Genomic DNA, 26788 nt, shown 5'->3' on the forward strand with positions numbered 1-26788 from the left:
TATAATAATATGTGTTGGTAGACACATTCCCTGCCCAGGAACACCACTGAAATAAACTAAGGTATGAGTTCTGTGATCAATCCATAATTTTTACTAGAAATATTTAGCGAGACACACTCATGACTAAGTTGAATAATACTTAATGATTGTAATATGTGCCAAGCATCATTCTAAGTGCTGGGTTAAATACAAGGTTATCAAATTAGACACAGTCCCTGTAACATGTCACAAAAGGGGTTTACACTCTAGGCAGGAAGGAGCAGGATTTAATGCCCATTTTACAGATGAGGAAACTGAGGCACATAGAAGCTAAGTGATTTGCCCAAGGTCAAAAGCAGAGCCGGTACTAGAACCCAGGTCCTCCCACTCCCAGGCTCTTGCTTCCTTGTGTCTACAAGTTTAGGATATAAATTGCTTACTTCATAGTAGACTTGTCATTGGCTTCTCATAGTACCCAACAATGTTGCTCTGCACTAAGGTGGATAATACTTATGGTACTTAAGTGCTTACTATGTGCCAAGCACTATTCTAAGTACTGGGTAGATACAAGTTAATCAGGTTGGACACAGTCCCTGTCACACAATGGGCTCACACTCTTAATCCCCATTTTTTTAAGATGAGGTAACTGACGCACAGCAAAATTAAGTGGCTTCCCTAAGGTCACACAGCATACAAGTGGTGGAGCAGGGATTAGAACCTGTGACCTTCAGACTCCCAGGCCCTTCATGATCGATTTGCTACACAATGCTGCCTCTCATGGAGCATGGGCCTGGGATTCTGATAGCCTTGGGTTAAAATCCTGGCTCTGCCACTTGTCTGCTGTGTGACCTTGGACAAGTCACTTCTCTGTGCCTCAGTTACCTCTTCTGTAAAATGGAGATTATGATTATCAGCTCCAAGTGGGACAGGGATGGTGTCCATCTGATTAGCTTAGATTAATTTATCATTTAATTAATGATGGCATTTGTTAAACACTTACTATGTGCAAAGTACTGTTTTAAGCACTGGGGAGGATACAAGGTGATCAGATTGTCCCACATGGGGCTCACAGTCTTCATCTCCATTTTACCAATGAGGTAACTGAAGCACAGAGAGGTGAAGTGGCTTGCCCAAAGTCACGCAGCTGACAATTGGTGGAGTCAGAATTTGAACCCATGACTTCTGACTCCCTAGCCCGGGCTCTTTCTATTGAGCCACGCTGAGATTAGTGTGGGATAGCGGAACGAACACGGGCCTAGGAAGCAGAAGACCTGGGTTCTCATCTCAGTTCTTCAACTTGCTTGATGTGAAATCTTGGGTAAGTCACTTGGCATCTGAGTCCCTCGGTTTCTTCAGCTGTAAAATGAGGATTAAATTCAGGCTCTATCGATCTATCAATCAACCGTATTAATTAAGCACTTACAATGTGAAGAGCCCTGCAGTTAGTGCATGGGAGAATACAATACAATTGCACTGGTAGGCATGATCCCTGACCACAAAGAGTTACAGTCCAAACCTGTTCTCCCACCTATTTAGACTGTGAGTACCATGTGGAACCGGAACTGTATCTATGACAATATCTTGTGAACTAGTCCAGAACTAACTAAAATTCTTGGTACTTAGTAAACCCTGAAAGTATTATTATTATACCAAGTAATTGAGAAAAAATGGTCCTTGCCCATAAGAAAGTTTGTCTACAATGGAGACAGACAGATTTAAATGCTTACACATACTAGGACCATGCCTACAATGATAACTGTCAGAATATGTGTATAAATGATATATACCTGAATGATAAGGGTGATTACTGCAGTGACCTAGGAGAGTTAGCAGGCATATTTTGCTACCGATGCCACCTCCATAGCTATTGCGGAAGTTGGCTATACTGGGTTCCACAGTGCGTGTTGATCCTACCGAGTTGAGAATCCAAATGTTACTCATAGTCCCTTTGGCATTCCTATTTGTGTCTACTTTTAGGTATTTTTTTCCCTTCTAACCAAGCCATAATCTCAGATACTCTGACACAGAAATTATGTTATTAAAAAAAAAAACCCAAACCCCCCCCCACTATTTGTTAAGCATTTACTATGTGTCAAGCACTGTCCTAAGTGCTGGGGTAGATACAAGTTAATCAGGTTGGACACAGTCCCTGTCCCACATAGGGCTCACCGTCTTCATCCCCAATTTACAGATGAAGTAACAGAAGCAACGGGAAGTGAAGTGACTTTCCAAAGGTCATACAGTTGATAAGTGGCAGAGTCGGGATTAGAACCCAGGCCCTTTTGACTTCTCTATCTCCTAGACCAGGTTACTTCTTCCAGGCATTTGATATAGTGCTCTGCACACAGTAAGCATTCAAAAATATGATTGATTTATTGATTCATTCCAGGAGCTCCTTAAGAACCAAACTGTTGTGAAATCTGCTTACCTTCTAGTCCACCTCACACAATTTAGCACCATTTATTTTTTTCCAACGGGACTGCAGAGTTTCAGGGTTTGCTCCTAGCACAGAGAACTGAAATGTAAAAGAGCAGGCATTTTCTAGCTTCACCTTTTGAGAAATTGTTTTCTTAGCCCTTGAAGCGTGTCAGTGGAAATGACCAGGCACTGCTTCCTTCTGCTGATATACAGTGGAGACCTGACCTGGTTTCCTGGGAATGAAAAGTGCAATCCTATCTCATGGGAAAGGGGGAATACTCCTATCGCAGATGACTTATCTTCCATGCTTGTCTGAGTCAGGGCATCCCTAGAACAGAAAGGCCAGGGAACGGAGCAGCAAGATGGAGATCCATTTCCAGAGATAAAGTTACAGACCTCTAAAGGAGATAGCATTGAGCTGTCTCCTTTTGTTTACTGGAAAATATAAAACGCTAGCCTTAACGACTTAGGGTCTTGCAGTGGGGATCCCTTGACAAACAAAGACATCTGTTCTTTTCCCCAGGTGCTGTGAGTTCCATATGCAATAACATGAGGATTAGAAAAGGAAACTTATTTTGGATGTACTGGACTTCATTAGAGGACTGCACAGAATTAGCATTTGTAGGATAATGGGGCCATAGCCTGTGAAACCACATTTAATCAATCAATGATATTTATTGAGTGCTTACTGTGTGCAGAGTACTGTGTGCTAAGTGCTCAAGTGAGTACAATGAAACAGAATTGGAATAGACATGTTCCCCGTCCAAAGATACTTGCAGTGTATGGAAAAAACTATCATTTTGCCTGCTATAAACAGAAGCCTCAAGGATAAACCTAAATCCTTCCCTCAGTCAGCATTACTTGCCTCCTGATCTGTGGGACATGGACTTTTGTGCTAAGCAGGGTTCAGTATGACTCAAGAAAATGGCAACCTTCAATGGAATGGAGCTAGGCTAGCCACTGACAGCATCGCAAAACACCAAACAGCAAGTTGTTTGAGTTGCTGCATGTGCTCTGCATGCTGAATGTTTCTCTGGGGGCAACCTGACTTTTCCACCTGCTCTAAACACTTTACGTTCACCTCCCAAGTCCCTGTAACCATGAGCATGATTTCTGAGTCACAAAACCCAGGGGCAGGACCTGAGGTGGAGCGAGGTTGGGAGTCTTAAGGTAATAATAATAAAAATAAAACCAGTAAACATACACCCGGGACCATATCCATACCAGAGAGTGGACGGACCAGCTGAAAACCAACCTGCCCACAATAATAATGATTGTGGTATTTGTTAAGCACGTACTATGTACTAAGGTCACTGTGTGACCTTGTACAAGTCAGTTCACTTGTACCTCAGCTGGTCATTAAATGTTATCATTATTATTCTTATTAATAATTATTATAATTATTTTATTTGTTAAGTAGTTATTATGTGCCAGACACTGTACTAAGCACTAGGGTGAATACAACCAAATCAGGTTGGACACAGTCCCTGTCCCACACGGGACTCACAGTTTCCAACCCAGCCCCATGTGGGACACAGACTGTGTCCAACCTAATTAACTCGTATCTACCCCGGGCTTAGAACAGTGTCTGGCACATAGTAAGCGATCAGCAAATAACAGTGAAAAAAAAAATGGGAGGAGGAAGAACAAGTATTGAATACCCATTTTACAGATAAGAAAAGGTAGCACAATTGTTAAATGATTTGCCCAAGGTCACACAGCAGGTAGTGGTGGAGTCAGGATTAGAGCCCAGGTCTTTGGACTCCTAGATTTGTGCTCTTCCACCAAGGCCAGTATAAAACCAGACATATGTCCACCCTGCAAGGAGCACTGGTTCTCTGTTCACAGAGAAAAATAATTCATGGAATTCTTAAAAAGAGGAGTCTTTTCCATTATTTAAAAATAAAAACACAATAACACTTGATTCCTCCCCAAGTGAAATTCACACTGTGACTAACTCTAAAGAAAAGTCTCTACATTCAGTCCTGGGTCAGGAGAAGCCTGTGAATTTAAACAGATTTACATCTAGACCAACTTTTCTTTCTGTAAATGCTAATGCGTAGCTCACTGATAGCATCCAAAAGAGACTTAGACTTGGTTACTACTGTCTCCAATTTCATTAATCTGGGACTTAATTTTAGTCCTTTCGGTACAGAAAATACCCATTTGGCTCAAAACAGCTTGTTAATTCTGTGGAAGATGCAGCCCCAATTATAATCAACGACAGCAAGGCAATCAGCTTTTATAGAGGTAAAAAATGAAATCATCTCTCTTTAAATAAAATAGAGCAATGTCAAAGGTAATTAAATCATAAAACATGGCAGGACATGAATGATTATACAATAATTCACATCCAGAACTGCAATTCAGCCCAAGGTTAGTCCAAGTTAACAATCTGAAGGAATAACTCAGTTTAAAATGAATAAACCTGCCCCCACTCCCCACCAAATATTTATTTATTTATTTATTTATTCATTCCTTTAAATTGTCATTCTATTTCAAATAAATGGGGTAAGAATAACAATGAACCCAGACCTTGGACAAGTCACTTCATTTCTGTGTGTCTCAGTTATCCTGTCTGTAAAATGGGACTGTGACTCCCAAGTGGGACAGGAACTGTGTCCAACCTGATTATCTTGTATCTACCCCAGTGCTTATAACAGTGTTTGACACATAGTAAATACTTAACAAATACGATCATCATTTCATTTTCAATGAACTATTTTGAGGCCAGAAAGTATCAGAAGCAGGAGTTTCAATTAGAAGTCTTCATTACTTTCCACTTTTTTTTTTAATGACTAACTTTTTTCACAAAAACAGAAGGCCCAAATCTGGAAAGACATTTTAGAATACATTTTGATAACTGCTTGCAGCTTTTCAAATATAGACTAAAATGTAGTTCTCTGCACTCATCTATTTCCTGATCCCTAAGAACAAGTTAACACACACATACTATACGAGAACGTTATGAAGTTGTCTTCAACTTCTAGCCTGCAAATATTGCCTAGCTTAACTATTATCACAGTAACTACCAGTTATGCGTGGATGTACCTTCAGACATATCCCATAAACCTAGGTGCACTGGACAGAAGAAGACTCAGAGGGAAAGTGTTTGAAGTTTGCAAAATCATTAAGCAAGTGAATAAGGTGAAAACAAAATTGTTGTTCAGCAAATCCCATAATACCAGGCTGAGGGCACATAGATTGAAACTTGAAGGTGAGTGTTGTATTTTATTTTTTGAAATGCAGTATGCATTTGTTAAGTGCTTTCCATGTGGCTAAGCACTGTACTAAGCACTGGGATAGATGCAAGATAATCCAATTGGACACAGTCCCTGTCTATATGGGATTCACAGTTCATTTCTGTTTTACAGATGAGGAAACCAAGACACATAGACGTGACCCAAAGCCACAAAGCTGCCAAGTGGCGGAGCCGAAATTAGAACCCAGGTCCTCTGACTCCCAGGCCCCTACTGTTTCCACTAAACTAAGCTGGTTCTCCAGCCTGGTTCAAATCAAATGTAAGGAAATGGCTGCTGATATAATAGTAGTAAGCATTTAGTCTTAATAATATTAATTTATTTATTCATGCATATTAATATCTGTCTCCCCTCTCATTGTGAGCTCACTGTGGGTAGGGAATGTGTCTGTTTTATTGTACTCTCCTAACGGCTTGTGCCTGTGCTTTGCACATAGTAAGTGCTCTATAAATGCAATTGAATGAATGAATGAATGAATGAATAATGGTATTTATTAAGCACTCTATGCCAGACTCCGTACTAAGCACTGGCATAATAAAGATAAACAGGGAATACACGGGCCCTGTCCTACATGAGTCACACACTCAAAGAAGGAAGGAGAATAGATATCTAATCTGCACTTTACAGCTGAGGAAACTGAGGCACAGTGAAGTTAAGTGACTTGCCCACAGTTGCACAGCAGGTAAATTTCAGACCTCGGCTTAGAATCCAGGTCACCCAATGCCCAAGCTCATTCCCTTTCCACTAAGCCATGACAGATCTCTGCTTCAGGCCCGTGGCTGGTATAACAGTCTCACTGGGACACTGCTTCACTAACAGTGATCATAGGGAATTTCTTACTCTCAAAATATTGTTCAACCTGAAAAATATCTAGAGGTTCCAGAGTGGGTTGAATAAATTCATGGACAACGTTGCAGTAGTAGTTGTAGTAGAAGGAGGAGGAGGAGGTAACATTTATTAAGCACCTACTTGGTACGGTGCACTGTACTAGCCACTTGAGATATATAAATAAAGAAACATATTCCCCAAATGGAACAGATTTTCCCTCCTTTAGGGAATATAACAGGTCAGTAATGGATGAAGAGGGGAAATGTTAGTGATGTTAGAACATTTGGGCTTAAAAATTGTGAATGAATGATGTAACAGATGACAATCATTGCAATTATTTCTTAAGCATTCTCTTGCCCCATTGAGGACAGAATGCAAGATAAGATGGAACTTGGGTTGGACATAATAATGGTATATCTTCTGGTCTTATATTTTAGCATAAATAGCCTGAGTAGTGTGGTAGTCTTTCATTGCATCAAAATGAATCTTGACAGCAAAGGGTAGGGAGATGGAAGATTCTCACCTAAACTGATCTTGCAATCCCTTCTCTGTCATTCATCTGCTATGTGACATTAGGCAAGTCACATAACTTCTCTTTGCCACAATATCCTCATTTGTAAAATGGAGATTAAATACCTCTTCAGTCAGGCATTCAAATTTATTGAGTGCTTACTCTGGGCAGAGGACTGTACTGAGCACTTGGGAGAGTACAATGTAACAATATAACAAACACATTCCCTTCCCACAACGAGCTTGTTTTCCCTCCTTCTTAGACTGTGAGCCCTGTATGAGACAGGGACTGTGTATACTCTGATAATCTTCTATCTATGTCGGTGCCTGGTACAATATTTGGCACACAGTAAGTGTTTAAGAAATACTACCATTATAGTTAAGTGCTTAATAAATGCCATTATCATCATCAACTTGAAAGATCCAATCAAACAATCACATTTATTGAATGCTTACTTTTTGCAGAGTTTGGGAGAGTTCAGTATAATCAAGTTGGTGGACATGTTCACTTTGCAGTCTGGAGCGGGAAACAGAAACTTAAAATAAATTACCCACATCTTCTTCAGTGCTGTGGGACTAAGAGTGGGATACAGATAAAGGATATTAATCTTAGTGCAAGGGTGATGCAGAAGGGAGAGGGAGTAGGGGAAATTAGGTCTTAGGGAAAGTCTCTTGGATAAGATGTGCTTTTAATAAGGTTTTGGGAGTGAGTGAAGGTTTTCAGCTATGGAGGGGGAGTGAATTCCAGTCCGGCTCTAGGACTTGAATGAGGGGTTGGGGTGCGAGAAACAAGATTGAGGTACACTCAGTAGGTTAGCTTTAGGGGAGCAAAGTGAGGGTGCTGGATTGTAGTAAGGAATTGGCAAGGTTTCCAGCCCAAGAGTTGTACAGACTGAATAATTCCCTTCTTGAGGGCTGACTCTAGCTGCTTCTCCACATTTTGTGACCACAATAGCTTCTGAGGAAGATTCAACAGTCATAAGGAAAATGAGGAAGATTTCTACCTATATTCTAGCTGTGTCTATGTATCCCCATTGAACTACCCATTACTCACCCAGAAAGATGCTGGGTGATAATAATAATAATAATAATGCTGATAGTAACAATAATATTTGTGATATTTGTTAAGTGCTTACTGTGTGCCAGGCACTGTCCTAAGCGCTAGAGGGGATACAAGCCTATCAGGTAGGACACAGTCCCGGCCCACTTGTGGCTCATAGTTTTAATCCCGTTTTTGCAGAAGAGGTAACTCAGGTCCAGAGAAGTTGTCCAAACAACTTGCCCAAGGTCACACACCAGACAAGTGGCAAAGCTAGGATTAGAATCTACGACCTTCTGACTCCCAGGCCCATGGTTTATCCACTAGGCTATACTGTGATAGTTTTAAGGGTTATTGTGGACAAATTTCCCATCAGCCCAGCTGCAGTGGGGAACCTTTTCCTACCTTTCTGGATAAAAAGAGTGCAGTGGATTTATGACCTGACGTTAAACATCTAGAGAACTGATATGTGACTGATGTAGTGGCTTTAGTACCTTCGCATTCAAAACCAACCTTCCAAATTATTCTGGTCCCTCTGCTCTGATTCCAGTTAGAACTCAGATTTACAAAAGAAACAGAAAATGGAGGTGTGGGGTACAGAGCTAAAATAGCTTCTAAGAGCTCCATTTTAGGTACATCCTTACTGTCTGAAACAATTCACCCATCACCAGTTCCCATGTTGTCATAATTAAAAATCAAAGAAAATGAAATATTTTTTGCCATTCTGTATCTTTAAAGCAATGCCATGAAGAAAAGACATATGTGTTCTTAAATCTGGCAAAAGTAAATTGTTAATAGAGTTACTTCCCTAATATAATGGACAAGGCTTTTGACTAGATAGCAACAAGATTTCAGTGTCAGTTACCGATACCTCTTTTTTATTAGCGGCATATGTGTAGACATAATTAAAAAGGTACCATTTCCAGACCCCACAGATGTGACTTCAATAACCATAACCCTCCTAAACTATCAATCTCGAAAGAAAATGCAGATCAGCAAAAAGTGAAATTGCAGAATTTAAACACTATGAGAAAATGTCAAAGTTACTTGCCAGGTTAATGGCTTTTTGAATTGTTCTGTAAAGGATGCATTTACAATAGTGACAGAATACATATGAAAAACATAATAAAGTATAGGAAATTTTTTTATGCATTGTCTATTCTGAACACCTTAACACATCTACAAATTACTAGATAAAAAAATGACTTCAATCCTCTATCAGCCATTTTCGTAACAAAAATAGGGAAGCAGCATGGCTCAGTGGAAAGAGCACGGGCTTTGAAGTCAGAGATCACAGCTTCAAATCCCAATTCTGCCAATTGTCAGCTGTGTGACTTTGGGCCAGTCACTTAGCTTCTCTGTGCCTCAGTTATCTCATCTGTAAAATGGGGATTAATCAATCAATCAATCAATCAATCGTATTTATTGAGCGCTTACTATGTGCAGAGCACTGTACTAAGCGCTTGGGAAGTACAAATTGGCATCACATAGAGACAGTCCCTACCCAACAGTGGGCTCACAGTCTAAAAGGGGGAGACAGAGAACAGAACCAAACATACCAACAAAATAAAATAAGTAGGATAGAAATGTACAAGTAAAATAAATAAATAAATAAATAAATAGAGTAATAAATATGTACAACCATATATACATATATACAGGTGCTGTGGGGAAGGGAAGGAGGTAAGACGGGGGGATGGAGAGGGGGACGAGGGGAGAGGAAAGAAGGGGCTCAGTCTGGGAAGGCCTCCTGGAGGAGGTGAGCTCTCAGCAGGGCCTTGAAGGGAGGAAGAGAGCTAGCTTGGCGGATGGGCAGAGGGAGGGCATTCCAGGCCCGGGGGATGACGTGGGCCGGGGGTCGATGGCGGGACAGGCGAGAGCGAGGTACGGTGAGGAGATTAGTGGTGGAGGAGCGGAGGGTGCGGGCTGGGCAGTAGAAGGAGAGAAGGGAGGTGAGGTAGGAGGGGGCGAGGTGATGGACAGCCTTGAAGCCCAGGGTGAGGAGTTTCTGCTTGATGCGCAGATTGATCGGTAGCCATTGGAGGTTTTTGAGGAGGGGAGTAATATGTCCAGAGCGTTTCTGGACAAAGATAATCCGGGCAGCAGCATGAAGTATGGATTGAAGTGGAGAGAGACACGAGGATGGGAGATCAGAGAGAAGGCTGGTGCAGTAGTCCAGACGGGATAGGATGAGAGCTTGAATGAGCAGGGTAGCAGTTTGGATGGAGAGGAAAGGGCGGATCTTGGCAATGTTGCGGAGCTGAGACCGGCAGGTTTTGGTGACGGCTTGGATGTGAGGGGTGAATGAGAGAGCGGAGTCGAGGATGACACCGAGGTTGCGGGCTTGTGAGACGGGAAGGATGGTAGTGCCGTCAACAGAGATGGGAAAGTTAGGGAGAGGACAAGGTTTGGGAGGGAAGACAAGGAGCTCAGTCTTCGACATGTTGAGCTTTAGGTGGCGGGCGGACATCCAGATGGAGATGTCCTGAAGGCAGGAGGAGATGCGAGCCTGGAGGGAGGGGGAGAGAGCCGGGGCAGAGATGTAGATCTGGGTGTCATCAGCGTAGAGATGATAGTTGAAGCCGTGGGAGCGAATGAGGTCACCAAGGGAGTGAGTGTAGATTGAGAACAGAAGGGGACCAAGCACTGAACCTTGGGGAACCCCCACAGTAAGAGGATGGGAGGGGGAGGAGGAGCCTGCAAAAGAGACTGAGAAAGAACGACCGGAGAGATAAGAGGAGAACCAGGAGAGGACGGAGTCAGTGAAGCCAAGGTCAGATAACGTGTTGAGGAGAAGGGGGTGGTCCACAGTGTCAAAGGCAGCTGAGAGGTCGAGGAGGATTAGGACAGAGTATGAGCCGTTGGATTTGGCAAGCAGGAGGTCATTGGTGACCTTTGAGAGCGCAGTTTCCGTGGAATGAAGGGGACGGAAGCCAGACTGGAGGGGGTCGAGGAGAGAGTTGTTGATTAAGACTGTGAGCCCCCGTGGGACAACCTGATCACCTTGTAACCTCCCCAGTGCTTAGAACAGTGCTGTGCACATAGTAAGCACTTAATAAATGTCATTAAAAAAAAATAGAAGTTCCTTCACTATTGGGTACCACGTGACCTTGTAACCTCCCCAGTGCTTCGAACAGTGCTTTGCACATAGTAAGTACTTAATAAATGCCATTTAAAAAAATAGAAGTTCCTTCACTATTGGGTACCAAGTGACATTTTTTTCTGGTATTTATTCATTCATTCAATCATATTTATTGAGCACTTACTGTGTGCAGAGCACTGTACTCAGCATGTCAACAACTATTCTAAGCGCTGGGGTAGATACAAGCTAATTAGGTTGGACACAGTCCCTGTTCTACATGGGATTTATAGTCTAAGTAGGTTTTGTTAGGTTATAACTCCGTAGCATACTAGTTTATATATGTATATGTATATATTTTTTTTTCACTAATGGATTTGTTAAGCATTTACTATGTTCCAGGCTCTGTACTAAACTCTGGGGTAGATACAAGCCAACCAGGTTGGACACAATGTATACTCCACGTGGTCTCACAGTCTTAATCCATGTTTTACAGATGAAGTAACTGAGGCACAGAGAAGTGAAGTGACTGGCCCAAGGTCATACAGCACACAAGTGGTGGAGTCTGGATTAAAACACAGGTCCTCTGATTCCCAGGCCTATGTTCATTCCACTAGTCCACTCTGCTTCTTTTGCTCTCTCCTGCTTTTTCATTTCATTCAACTGTATTTACTGAGTGCTTACTGTATGCAAAGCACAGTACTAAGAGTTTGGGAGAGTACAATATATCAATAAACAGACACATTCCCTGACTACAACAAGCTAACTGTCTAGAAAGGGAGACACACAATAATATCCACAAATAAATTACAGCTATTTACAAGAACTGTTTTTTTTCAGTTGGATACTTGTGATTCTCTTTACCCATAATAGTGGAGTTGATACTTAAGGGAATATCCTCAAATCGCTAAGCAGAGGGTGCTATAATCCTTCTCAGATCATCTTTGACTTGGAGGTATCAACCGAGATCCCTCTGCTGGGAGATTTAACAATCTCCACCCTCTTGGAATTGAGTCCCAGTGTATAACAGAACCCTGGTCGAGGTCCAGGAATGACTCAGTGGTGGAGTAAGAGGAGAACATAAACTCCCTGGTACTTTGAAATAGAAGTAGGGATGCCCCTCTGTCTCTATGCCATTTTCTTCACAATTCAGAGCTATGAAACCTCAGGGAAGGAGCCAAATTTTTTTCTCACTGCTATAGGGTAGTTCAGAGCAACAAAAGAGATCAGGTTTCCCAGAGTCTTTAGAGAAAAAGGTTTAGGTTCCCACTGTAGCAGAGTTCATGACCCTAATCCAAAAATCCAGTATCCTCCCTAGTTTCTAGGAGGCCCCTTCCTATTCGTGGATTATCAACAACATAAAAGGTTCACTGACTCCCATTGTCAGCAACCCATGCTCCCTTGTGATTTGAAGTTAATGGATTTGTAACAGGGTTCTGCCCTATGTGTACAGCTCAGCTGCCTGATATAGCTAGTCCAATATAAATTCCTCAAAATAATTCATGCAAGTACACCTTAGTTCTCCTAAAACACGAGGGTTGCTTTTTGGCAAAATCCAACATTAAGGAAAGCGTGCTTATAATGCTCACCTGTGTTTGATGCTTCAAACGTGAACCCAAGACGGGCTTTGCAAATCCAAAGAAGCATTTCCTACTGGCATTATAGCCAAAATGCTTAGTGAAAACACACATTATGGCAGAAGTGAATGCATTTCAGTAAAAACTGTGAGGCGATATAAACACACCAGAGTGTGTTGGCTATATTGCAGATATCTCCGCAAGTCAGCACTGGGATGGAAAACCTCCAAGAAGCCTGTAGGTGTGGTAGGAAATGATTAAATAAGATACATATTTTCCTTCTGACTCGCTTTAGCCAACAGGAGACACCCTGTTGCTCAAAGTAAATAGATTCTTTCCCTCATAGTGTAGCCAACTACACTATGAGTGCGGTTCTCACTTGGAAAATGCCTTAAACCGAAACCAAATTCTTAGCAAATCGTTACAGTGGCAAAGTCAGGTACTGTGACTAAGCAGGTCTACATTGTGAGGAAGAAAGAGGAGTTGAGTTACACCAGGTAAAAGACTCTGGGGGCACAGCCCTCTCTCCCAATTCATCCTTTTAGATATATCATTTTCAGGAAGCCCAGATGGAAATTTGTCCACTGCCTATCAGACTTTCTCTTGAGAAGGAACTCTGGGAAAGCATTTGATGTGGGGATCCCCTGAGTGGATCCAAAATAATCCCCCAGAGTAAGCAACTGTAGGATTGAACTCTCTTCAGCAGAATTCGTCTCTGTGGTAAATAAGAAAACAAAAGAAAGCAGCATGGCCTGCTGGAACGAGCACAGGCCTGGGCGTTAGAGAATCTAGGTTCTAAATCTTGGTCTACCATTTTTCTGTTTTGTTACCTTGGGCAAGTCACTTCATTTCTCTGTGCCTCAGTTTCCTCATCTGTAAAATGGGAATTAAATCCTATTTTCTCCTACTTAGACTGTAAGCCTTATATGGGACAATGACTGTGTCCAACCTGATTATCTTGTATCTACCCTGTCAATTAGAATTGTGCTTCACACATAGCAGGTGCTAAATAAGTACCAAAATCATTATTGTTACAATAGATTTGCTATACATGCTCCTGCTTATTAGTTCTTCCAACTACTAGCTTCAAGTCTCAATGCGATTGGCTCTTCCATTCATTTCCTAGCACTTTCCTATAAAATTATATTTATAGTGGCTTGTGTTAAGCACTTAAGCTGACCCTAGCATGGTAGTAGATGTGTTACAATCAGATCTCAATATCTATACCATACGGAGCACCAATCTATAGCTTCTTCCCATTTTACAGACAAGGGGACTAAAGCCCAGAGAAATTGTGACTTACCCAAGGTCACACTGTCATCAAGTGTTGGCTGGGATCAGAAATCACCTTTCCAGCTCCTTCCACTAGGCTACACTGCCTCAGTCGTAACATTACACGTCTGTCACAGAGCGTTCTATTGCTTATGTTTCATAATTAGATCTTTTTTTTGTCAGGAGCACAGACTAAGGGATATTATCATTCATAATCTGGTAAAGTTTGAAATTTTTATTGTGGCACTACATTTTTGGAAATACCTATTAAATTTAATTTATTTGACACATTTTAATTAAAATAGCTTCCCTATATAAGGCTTGACCCATGGCACTCTCTATACTTGTCTTCTGCACTAAAATCCATAAGTAACGTGTGGACATTACAAGAGTATTCCATGAATGAGGAAAATAGAACAACTACATTAAAACCAAGGGTAAACAGTGATAGAAAACTTGACACCTTCTCCTAATTACCTCCCTCAGAAAGCCATTGCCTAATAAATAATCATGGCTGCTGTTGAAAATGGGATTAGGACCAGAAAAAGAAATGACTCCCATTTCACGTGTTATGAAGTAGATAATTCCCTAATGATTCCTGACTCTATTTATGTCCAGGTTAACTCAACTAGGAAGCTTTATAAAAGACGTTAGAGCCCTGAGGCTGGGGAAAGCAGGGTTAGATTATTGAAGGCATCTCCAGGTGTGCCTTATTCATTCAATTCGTATTTATCGAGTGTTTACTGTGTATCTACTCCAGTGCTTAGTACAGTGCCTAACAAATGCTTAACAAATACAATAAACAGAACATAACTAAATAAAACAGTGCTTTGCACATAGTAAGCACTTAATAAATGCCATAAAAAAGCCAGCAATGACAACAAAACTAAAGTACAATAAACAGACACATTCCCTGCCCACAATGAGCTTACATTTATACTTGCTTTGTGTATTCATGGACAAATATGCCTCTACCATGACACTAACACCATTTCAGTGTGGAACCAAACCAAAACCAACAGGGAGTTAATTCATGAAGGAAATAGGGGTTTTGAGAGAGGCCTCCACCCCCGACCCCCTCCCAAATTAGGAGCCTAAGATTTATAAGAATGACACAGGAGGTCTTGTAAAGGTTTGTCTATTGTGTGTTCTTTGCCTCTGATTCCTTCACCTTCTCTTACCTATTAGAAGGCCCCTTTGTCATTACCTATTGCTTTTAGAAATGGCCATGGTAATGAAAATAAAGGAATTAGTTAATCAATGGAATTCAATGTAGTTTAGTGTAATTTCATGGTAAATGCAAGAGTATAATAGTGGTATTTACTGAGAACTTACTGTGTGCAGAACACTGTACTAAGTGCTTGGAGGAGTACAGTGCAGCAGAGTTTATAGACATGTTCCCTGCCCATAAGAAGCTTACAGTTTAGAAGGAGCTTAAGATACATGCTTCTTGTCCTTCAAGAGTTTACTGTCCAATGGGGGAGTCTAACAGACAAGAATTAATTACCAAGAATGTGAGGAAGAGGAACACCATGGATATAGCAGTTAATGCTGCACATATATCAGGATGAAATAACTGAATGTATAAATGATATAATAAAAATGGTACATATTAAGTGCTTACTAGGTGCAAAGCAGAGGATAGAGTATAATAAGATCAGATTCAATCCTTGTCCTACATCAGGCTCACAGTCTGAGGGGGAGAGCCATGCCTCATATTCCCATTTTACAGAGGAAACTGAAGCACAGAGCAGTTACTTGTCCAGCGTCACACAGTAGGGAAGTGGCAGTGCAGGGATTAGAACCCAGGTCTTCTGACTACCAAGCCCATGCTCTTTCCATTAGACAATTCTGCTTTCCCAAGTTTTATTTTTTATATAGTACTTTTATTCCCACAGCCCCCAGACATTACTTATTTCATTTCTGGTCTCACAACAACCCCATGAGGTAGGTAGAAAGGCAGGCATTACAATCCCAATTTTGCAGATGAGGAAACTGAAGTACAGAGAGGTTAAGTGATTTGTCCATGATCACACAGCAGGCTGGTGGCAGAGCAAGAACTTGAACACAGATACTCCAGCTTCTGGACTGGTATTTTTCCATTGCATTATATAGGAATTAATACCTTATTGGAAAATGCATGAGATTTGGAGTCAGCATTCCTGTACTCTATGTCCAGCTCTGCCCCTGCCCAGTTGTGTGACCTTGTTCAAGTCACTTAACCTTTCTATACCTCATAGGGATGTTGAGAGGATAAAATGAGGTAATTAATGCAAAAATGGTTTGTAAAAATTTAAGTACCCTATAAAGATCAAGCTATTACAATTATTAAAATTGATTGATAAGAGCCAAAAGAGGATGTTTGGTTGATAAGCTATAAATCTAAAGTCCTTATATTGTATTAATTTCCTCAAAGTAGATAAGGGCTTGTTTTCTTGTTTCTTTTCCTGAACTTGCCTAAAAGAAGATATTGAATATGGTAGGAAAAAAGATAGATTTAAGATCCTTACACATCAAAACTGATTTAAATATATATAATTTAGGATGACCAAGAAGTGTAGCTTTCTCTGAAATCTGCACATCCAAATCAAACCTGGCTTCTAATCCTGACTCCACCACTTGTCTGCTGTGTGACCATGGACAAGTCACTTAACTTCTCTGTGCCTCAATCGCCTCATCTATAAAATGGGGATTAAGATTGTGAGCTCTATTTGGGACAGGGACTGTGTCCAACCTGATCACCTTGCAGTGCCTAATATAGAGTCTGGCACATAGACGGGCTTAACAAATAGTATTTTTTTTAAAAAAACAAACAAACAACAACAACAACAAAAACTCCCCAAAACACAGAGAGATAAAACTCACTGACTCTTGCTTATGTAAATATTATAATAAGAAACAAAATTTCCTACATCCACTTGCCCCTGTTAAATTTGGGGCAGTTTGCTTTATTTCTGACCTATAGATGTCAAATTATACTCAAGAACGTGCATTCTTTTATTGGCTTGGCTTAGTACAGTGCTCTGCACACAGTAAGTGCTCAATAAGTATGATTGAATGAATATCTTGCAATACATCCTTACTCTATAATAAAAAAAATTCTGAATTAACACAGAGGATTACATTCAATGATTATTTGTACTTTTTAATTTCAAACCTGCATTAAATGCTATAGTTTATGAGTCATGCCTAAATCATTTGATTCTCACCAGCTGAAGTCTGGTTCTGTCCCTTTTCACAGTGGAATCACAAGTATTGATAGGACAAAAGCATTTTCTGGAAAATGATTAAAAATCTAGTTTCCTCCTCGAGTTTCAATCAGTGTACTTCCCTCTATCTGTCGTTATTACCTCATCTGTAAAATGGGATTAAGATTGTAAACCTCATGATGGACATGGACTGTGTCCAACCTGATTAACTTGTATAATAATAATAATAATGATGTTGGCATTGTTAAGTGCTTACTATGTGCAAAGCACTGTTCTAAGCACTGGGGGGATGCAAGGTGATCAGGTTGTCCCACGTGGGGCTCACAGTCTTAATCCCCATTTTACCGATGAGGGAACTGAGGCACAGAGAAGTGAAGTGACTGGCCCAAAGTCACACAGCAGACAAGTGGCGGAGTTGGGATTTTAACCCATGACCTCTGACTCCAAAGCCCATGTTCTTTCCACTGAGCCACGCTGCTTCTCTACCCCAGTGCTTAGTACAGTGCCTAACAAATGTTTAACAAATACCATCAACAAAACATAACTAAATAAAACAGCAAAAAAAACCATAAGCCATCCTGCACCCACATACCTGAGTAGACATCCCCTAAGTACTTGAGTACTTACCACAACCCCTACCCCTTAAATATGTTCTTATACTTTGTTACTTCCTTACTTATAATTTATTTTACTGTGTGTCTATCCTCAACATTAACTTTATAAATGCCTTGAGGTCAGGGATCATGACCCCTTACTTTCCCAAGCACTGAGTACAGTGTTCTGCAAGCAATAAGCACTCAAAAAATAACATTAGTTGATGGATTGATTGACTGATAAATGCTCAGGTTGGCGGTTGTGATGACACAAAAATGAGAGATGGTGGTAATTAATTGTGGAATGCTTTCTGGGCGAGGTGTCTCTTCAGGAGCTTTTTGAAAAGGAGAAGCAGTGTAGCCTAATGGAAATAGCATTGGGCCTGTTAGTCAAAGGACATGGGTTCTAATCCCAGCTCCTCCCACTGTCTGCTGTTTGACCTTGAATTAATCACTTAATTTTTCTGTACTTCATATTCCTTCACTGTACAGAGGGGATTCAATTCCTGTTCTCCCTGTCAATCATATTTATTAAGCACTTACTATGTGCAGAGCACTGTACTAAGCTCTTGGGAGAGTACAATACAACAAAAAACAGAAACATTCCCTGCCCACAACGAGCTCGGACAGTAAGTCAAATTTGGCAAGGAGCAGGTCATTGTTGAACTTGGAGAGGGTTTATATAATCCTCTCAAGGAGTTTGGACAGGAATTTTGAGAGGTGGATGGGGGACTGTGAGCCCTATGTGCAACTAGGACTGTGTCCAACCTGATTATCTTGTATCTACTCCATAGCTTAGTATAGTGCTTGGACCAGAGCAAGTGCTTGATTAAATGCTACAATTATTAAATACCTCCAATTGATTGATTGATGGTGGAGAACACTGGCAGAGTCCAAGGCAGGGGGATGAGCCAATGGGTTGGAGAGGGAGAGTCTAGGATGAAGTTTTGAGATACATTTAGCTCGAGAGGATCAAATTGTGTGAGCTGGAGGATAGCAGGGGAAGAAATCAGAAACATAAGACAGAGTTAGCTGGTGGACCTGAATAAATGGCAGCTGCCAGTTTACGTGACATTGATGGTGTACAGATGCTCAGAGAAATGTCTCCACAGGGGATTCCACATTGAGTGGGAAAAAGTCCATTCTCTCCCAACACACAACTGTGCTCCTCAGTCCCCTAAAGCCAGAGCTGTGAGGCCTCCCTCCCAACATCTGCCAAGCTAGCTCTCTTCCTCCCTTCAAGGCCCTACTAAGAGCTCACCTCCTCCAGGAGGCCTTCCCAAACTGAGCCCCCTCCTTCCTCTCCCCCTCAGCCCCTTCTCCATCCCCCCGTCTTGCCTCCTTCCCTTCCCCACAGCACCTGTATATATGTATATATGATTGTACATATTTATGACTATATTTATTTATTTTATTTGTACATATCTATTCTATTTATTTTATTTTGTTAATATGTTTGGTTTTGTTCTATGTCTCCCCCTTCTAGACTGTGAGCCCACTGTTGGGTAGGGACCGTCTCTATATGTTGCCAACTTGTACTTCCCAAGCACTTAGTACAGTGCTCTGCACACAGTAAGTGCTCAATAAATATGGTTGATTGATTGATTGATTATTACTCTACTGTGTCATCAGGGCCTTTGGCATTCCTTAGGTTCCTGATCAGATGCAGCAATTTTTTTAAAATATATTTCTCAGTCCAAATTGAATGTGATTGTTTTGTAGCAAAGTTACCAGCTGAAGGAAAGAAGTTTAAGCCTGAGCAGAGATAACTAGGATAATTGGGGTATTTAAGTACTAAATGTTGGGGTAGATACAATGATAATCGGATTAGATACAGTCCCTATTCTGCATGGGGCTCATAGTCCAATAGGAGGGAGAACAGTCCTTTAATCCCCATTTTACAGATAAGAACACTGAGGCAACAGAGAAATTAAGTGACTTGCCCAAGGTGATACAGTAGACAAGTGGTGGAGCTGGAATTAGAACCCAAGTCCTCTGACCCTGAGGCAGGGGCTTTTTCCACAGAGCCACATGGCTTCTCTGGAAAGTATGAAATCAGGAAGGGGAAGGAGGAGAGGTGAGGAAGTGTGTGTAGGCCCCAGGTATTTCCAACATGGTCTTGATACTGACAGGAAGGGACCGAGAAGAGCCGTCTGTCCAAAGCCTAGGGAATGTGCCTGGAACATCCTCACCTTGTTCACACCCTACGCTGGACCTCCAGGTCAGCACAGACTTAGCTCCCCAAACGTTAATCATAATGAATTTGGGGATTAGGGATTCTGCTGAGCCTCGAGAGGGACAGAATGCAATAAGCCACATGTTGAGGAGCAATCCTCGCTGACTGATTCCTGTCTGTCCCAGCGGCTCAACACTGGCCGGGTTACGCCGCAGTGAGAACGAGATCTGGCTCAGAAGAGGCCGCACGATTTCAACAGACAGCAATCTATCTCAGTGAATGGAGCTGGCCTGGGCTCTGCTTGAAGAACATGGAAGAATGCCCCACACACATACAAGAAGAAGATTAACTCTACTTTGGGGATTTCTCTGCTTTAAGAAGTAGTGCGTTGCCAGCCAAAGGAAACAAACAAACAAAACGTCCTGTTTTTGTGTGAGTGTTTTTTAGGGTTTTTTTATGATGCAACTAGAAAATTGGTGCTAAATTTCAATTCGCCCTGTACTAACTGTAGCAGCTGAATACCTGGGCTTCTTTTTATGACCCCTCCTGTCTATAGATTTTCCTTGAAAGATTTCTAGGCCACAGTGTGGAGGCTAATCATATCTACAAATGCCTAGTTCTGACTCATTCTCTTTATTCAACTGCTCTGGGGGTAAAAGTAGAATTAACCTTTGGCCTTTCAGATGTCAAAATAACCTGAACTGATATTTTAATAATTTTAAATAACAATGTCCATAATGATGTGCATCTAATAATATATAGCCTAGAGATGAAAGATCTAAGTGCCCAGCATCAGCTCTGACTAAATTGATTTTCTTAGTCCAGATTCCTAATGTCATTTTGAATGTTTCTTTACTAACATTGAAATCAAGGACCCATCACTATAAATTATGCTCGTACTGCATGTTTTGGTTGAGGTTAAACTAACCTGTAGGAGAAAATGATGTTCTTTTCCTTCCCTTTCTTGTCTGTGAGTCCTCAGAGTTCCAGAAGCACCCCCACCTTTTGGAAATTTTGGAGATTTCAGGTAGGGTATTCAAGAGAGTAAAAAATGTCAATTTTTCCTGAATATCACACTGTCTCACCAAGGCAAAAGAAAAGACTTCCCTTCCTGGAAATCTACTGAATTTGAGCTTTTTTATGATACTTGCTAAAATATCAAACATGTGTCAAATGTGTCAAACATTGTTCTGAGCACTGGGGTAGATGAAAGTTAATCAGGCCAAATATAGTCCCTTTCCCACATGGGCCTCACAGTCTAAGTAGGAGGGAGAACAGACGGTGAATTCCTATTTTGCAGTTGAGGAGCTGAGGCATAAATATATTAAGTGATTTGTCAAAGTTCATATAGCAGTGGCAGAGATGGGATTAGAACCCAGGTCCTCTGACTCTCAGGCCCATGTTTGATCCACTAGGTACCGCTGCATCCCCAAATTTTCACAAAATGTGAAGTTTCTCTTCTGAAGCAAATGTGTTCGGGGAGAAAGATTCATAAGCCTGTTTGTATCCCAGTTCATTCTTCTGAAACAACGTTTTGATGAGTTGAGGACAAGTGAATCAGAAACATGTGGATTCAATTGTTCCTCCAAATACACAGGGGGTTCATGCATATGGGGTCAAACACTTGGCAGAACGCTTGACAGATTCTTTGAAAAGTGTTTTGGACTTCAGCTCCGGCTGGGTTCGCCCATCCCTTTAGGAGACCAGCTGGTGTGATACGTCATTGAAGGAAAGAAAAAAAAAAGGGTCAGCACAGCTGTGTCTGCATCATTGTAATGTCAGAGGCTGGGCTTCTATCGACGAGGTCATCTGTGGTACAGTGCAAATGTCTTCCATGTTTATCAGAAAAGGGATTTGAACCTCAGTAGCAAGGATATAAACATTTATTGGAAAGAGAAGCATTTGCAGAATGTGGCTTATCCATTTTGAGTGGGCATGTTTGAAATAATACAAGGAAGTTTTCCATCTCCATGGCAATCATGCTTTTATGCCTCTTCAGCCTGGAATAAGAACTCAACCTCCCACCATGAAATGAATTGGCAGTGAGGGTGGGAAAAGAAAAATCTTCTCATATTAGTGATAGATTGAATGTCAGAAGTCTGTAGGCTTCTTTGAACTTGGGAAGATGGAAGATCCAGAAGACCCTAGTTTAGAGTAAGGATTTTCAATCAACCTACCCCCATGAAAATCATTGCAAGTGCCCCGGAAGGGAGGAAGGCTGCCAAATTGGTTATCATTCTTTGCCCTCTAAATCTTCCCAGTCAAGTCCTGTTCTGAATTCACTGGCTGATTTAGTCGGAAATAACCTCACCTCAATAACTTGTCTATCAAGAATCAATTACTTCCCTGAGAGTTGTTTCAGGGCCATTGGCGAGGGTGTTAGGAGAAACATTTTAATCTGTTGAAATAGTAAAATCTGTTAAACTGAGACATTGTTTTGTGCACAGAAGGGCAGTTGGCCGTTGTTTTGATATAGAATCCACCCACCATCATTCAAAAGAACCTAAGTCCATATGCAACACTCTTATTAGGTCATAGCAATGGCCCACCTAGTGAACTAGTTTGTTTTCAACTGTGGTGTTGGACTTTGTTGGACAGGAGCACAGAGATAAGGTGGAATGACTCTAAATGGTGTGGCTTTGAGAATCCTCTTTGTCATGTTATATGCAACCAGTTAGAAAAATATCCTCTTCCCACCCCCTACACTTTAACCAAATGGCATCATTGCTAAAAGCCCTAGACTCTATTAAATCTGGAATAGAACTCTGGTGTTTGGTGGCCATCTCAGGGATTTTTGTGAAAGAGTCACAAATCTCCTGCATGTATGATCAACAGGTATTTTCCAGTTGCTTCAAAGATTCCCGTCTTCTTATCATTGGAGTCAAAGGACCGGCTGTGAAACCTCTCTAAAAGCCACCCTCAGAATTAATACCAAACCTCTCCCCATCAGCTCTCAGATTCTTAATAGAGCAAACAGAGGAGCCTAAACCTTACCCATTCACTCAGGCCCAACTCAGATGCTCTCAGACACTGCCTCTACCCCAAAAATTTTAATGGGCCTAATGAATGAAAAGTGCTGCTAACCCAAGACCATATTTACTCGGAGGCATGAAAAACCCCCTTCACTTTTTCATCAACCAGAAAAGTGAGTATGGGACATATGCAGTTGTCTTTTTTTTTAAATGGCATTTGTTACACTTTTCCTATGTGCTGGGGACTGTTCTAAACTCTGGGGTAGATACAAATAATCAGGTTGGACACAGTCCTGTGCTACATGGGCCTCATAGTCTTAATCCCTAATTTACAGATGAGGTAAATGAAGGCCAGAGAAGTGAAACAGCTCACCCAAGGTCAAACAGCAGACAGGTGGTGGAGCCAGAATTAGTACCCAGGTCCTTCTGACTCTGACACTAAGGCTCTATCCACTAGGCCACACTGCTTCTCTGGTCTTAGAGAGAAAAGTCTCAAGGGGTCTCTTAAAATTGCAAACAAAGGCACTATTAAGATATTATCTAAACATTCATTTAGTCAGATGGGGAGGAATGGACATATTTATTGAACACTTTGAGCAATCAATCAACCAATCAATCAGTGGTATTTATCGAGGGCTTACTCTTGTGCAGAGCACTATACTAAGTACTTGGGAATGTACTTTTTTTCCTGGGTCGTTGCCACTTCTGCATCCTTTGTGCACCTGGATCTGTGACCTTTGGACATTTGATATCCTACCCAACCTCCCAGCTCTTGTGTACGTATCTTTAAATGATGTTATAAATTACTTATTTATTCATATTAATGTCAGTTTCCCCCTCTAGACTGTAAGGGCATCATGGGGCAGGGAATGTGTCTACTAATTCTACTGTATTGTACTCTTCCAAGTGCTTATTACGGTGCTCTGCACCTAGTAAGTGCTCAATAAATACCATTGATTGATTGATTCACCCTTCTCTAGAATGTAAGCTCTTTGTGGACAGCAAATGTGCCTATTTACTATGTTATAGTGTAGTCTCCCAAGAGCTTAGTACAGTGTTCTGCACATAGTAAAGCATTCAATAAATACCTCTGATTGATTAATTGCTCTGCATACAGTAAGAGGTCAATAAATAACATTGATTGATTGATTGATTGAAAAGCCCCTACTTGCCTTGTCAGCATTTTGAGACATAATAATAATAATAATAATAATGGTATTTGTTAAGCACTTGCGATGTGCAAAGCACTGTTCTAAGCGCTGGGGGGGATACAATGTGATCAAGTTGTCCCACATGGGGCTCACAGTCTTAATTCCTATTTTACAGATGAGGTAACTCAGGCTCAGAGAAGTTAAGTGACTTGCTCAAGGTCACACAGCACACATATGGTGGAGCCGGGATTCAAACCCATGACCTCTGACTCCAAAGCCCGAGCTCTTTTCCACAGACCCACACTGCTTCCCATAGAATGACTGTTAACACCTTACAAATTAGTCGTTTGAGGGAATATTTACCTGTCGAGTTCCCTGTCAAGGTGCCGTTCAGAGGTCTAGTGGGTGATAACTTGTTGCTTCTTGATTTTCATCTCCTTCAGCAGATTGTTTTGACTCATGGTCTTTTCCCCATTTCCCTGGACAAGTTGGTATGTTTTCTGTGACCTAGACACTTTCTCTCAGGAAATTCATTTACTTTCAGGCCTATAACTTAGTCCTTTACATTTTAGCATACAATTACCCCATAACCATGTTGTACCCTTTCAAGTTCCTAGTAGAATATTCTGAACACAGCAAGGGCTTATCAACAGAACCATACAGTGATGTCACAGGGCATGACTTGAGGCAGAATCATGCTGTTCTCTGTGTTCTGAGACATTATGTCGTGTGTTACACGAGGGGCAATGTATTGAATATGAGAAGCAGCATGGCCTAGTCAAGAGAGCACAGACAAGGTCAGAAAGACCTCATTTATAAGTACAGCTCTGCCACTTGTCTGCTGTGCAACCTTGGACAAGTCATTTTACTTCTCTGTCCCTCAGTTGCCTCATCTGCAAGAAGGGAATTAAGACTGTGAGCCCTATGAGGAACAGGGACTGTGTCCACTCCAATTGTCTTGTATCTACCCCAGTGTTTAGTACAGTGACTTTGACATAAAAGCACTTAATGAATATCATGAAAAATAAAAAACAACTCTTACCTCACTCCAGTGCACACTAACAGCTGATGGTGGCCTTACCACTATCATGTCCCAGCTAGAAATGTCACACATAATCAGTCAATTGAATTTATTGAGAGAGCTTACTGTGTGTACTCTACTGAGGGCTCAGGAGAGCACAATACAACAGAGTTGGTAGATGCATTCTCTGTCCACACAAAGGCTGTAATTATTTTTGGATTTTCAATAAATATCAACTTTTCACTGAACCACTCCACGACATGAATAATTAAGTAGTACTTAAGTTATGTTATCCTACAATTTGCCTTATGATTTATTTTGTGAGAAGCAGCGTGGCTTAGTAGAAAGAGCACGGGCATAGGATTCTGAGGTTGTGGGTTCTAATCCCAGCTCCACCACTTGTCTGCTGTGTGACTTTGGGCAAGTCAGTTAACTCCTCTGTGCCTCAGTTACCTCATCTGTAAAATGGGGACTAAGACTGTGAGCCCCATGTGGGACAACCTGCTGAATTTGTGTCTACCCCGGTGCTTAGAACAGTGCTTGGCACATAGTAAGTGCTTAACAAATACCATAATTATTATTATTAATTATTATTATTGCATTATCAAACTGGAAAATAATACCTAGGGAAATAAATTATCAGCAGGTAAAAGCTTTATTTTATTTTATTTTTTACTTTCAAACTTTCAGTAGAACAGAGTAGCCTTTCCATCATGCAGTTGGCTCATTTTTCCTTAAAAACATTCCTGAAATGGGCTGCTGGACAATGTTCAATCTTCAGTCACTCTCAGTAACAAGGGGAACACAACATTCTCAAGCACTGACTTTCTCAAACTTGAATTTTTTCTTTATACACTTTGTTGAGGCAAAGAGCTGCCACCTACTTTACACCTGAATGGATAGTTGCCACAACTCACCCTCTCCCATTCTTGCTCCATCCAGTTACAATACTTTGGGTGCAAGTATTTAGACAAACTTTGGGCAAAAATCAGTGCATATTTCAGTGTAGAACTGTGCCACCAGATTTAGGATTCTTCACTTTGAGCACGAGGGCACGGCTATTTCCTCTTGCCAAAATGAACTGATGCAGCATTACTAAATTTGTTTTGTTTTTTCCATGGGAACAAGGAGTGAAGTCCTGTGCTTAGGCTGAAATGTAATCATGCTTTTTTCATAAACACTTATAGAGGGATTTTAAAACATTAGAGGAACTACAAATTAGTTACATGAGACAAAATTGTATGGTAATTTAATGACAGCCATGTGTAATAGACATGCAATGGGGAATGTTACCATATAATGAACCCAAAATTAAAATAACCAATCAACTATGTGAATCCTGGAATTTAAGGGAAAAGGGGACCTTGAAATATGGACTGCAAATTGAGCTCCTGAGGCTTCTTTCCTCCAATTACTCAATGTAAATAGGGCAAATGATAACCTTCCCCTCCACAGAGTTGTGTTTATCCCTTTCAAAACTTTTCTGAGCAGACTTCCTAAAATCTAGTCAAAGAAAGTGTTTGCAATGGAAGATGCATAACTTTTCTATTAATGTAAACCTTTGACCTTAATCAATCAATGGATTATATTTAATGAGCACTTAATTTTGTGCAGGACATTCTACTCAATGCTTGAGAGAGTATAACACAGAAGAGTTGGTAGACATGTTCCCTGCCCACAAGGAGCTTATTCATTCCTTCATTC

General features: G+C 41.1%; 1 long non-coding RNA gene across 1 annotated transcript in view; it reads right to left on the reverse strand.

The window, feature by feature from the left end:
• LOC119921148 overlaps positions 1-24639 on the reverse strand; it is a 63709-nt gene extending 39070 nt beyond the window's left edge. The window contains exons 1-2 of the long non-coding RNA XR_005448470.1: positions 24427-24639; positions 20869-20942 (exon numbers count right to left, since the gene is read on the reverse strand). This is a non-coding gene — a long non-coding RNA (uncharacterized LOC119921148). The remainder of the gene's footprint in view (positions 1-20868; positions 20943-24426) is intronic.
• Positions 24640-26788: the final 2149 nt, after the last annotated feature.

Source organism: Tachyglossus aculeatus (assembly GCF_015852505.1).
Source record: "Tachyglossus aculeatus isolate mTacAcu1 chromosome 12 unlocalized genomic scaffold, mTacAcu1.pri SUPER_6_unloc_1, whole genome shotgun sequence".
In the NCBI taxonomy this organism is placed as follows: domain Eukaryota; kingdom Metazoa; phylum Chordata; class Mammalia; order Monotremata; family Tachyglossidae; genus Tachyglossus; species Tachyglossus aculeatus.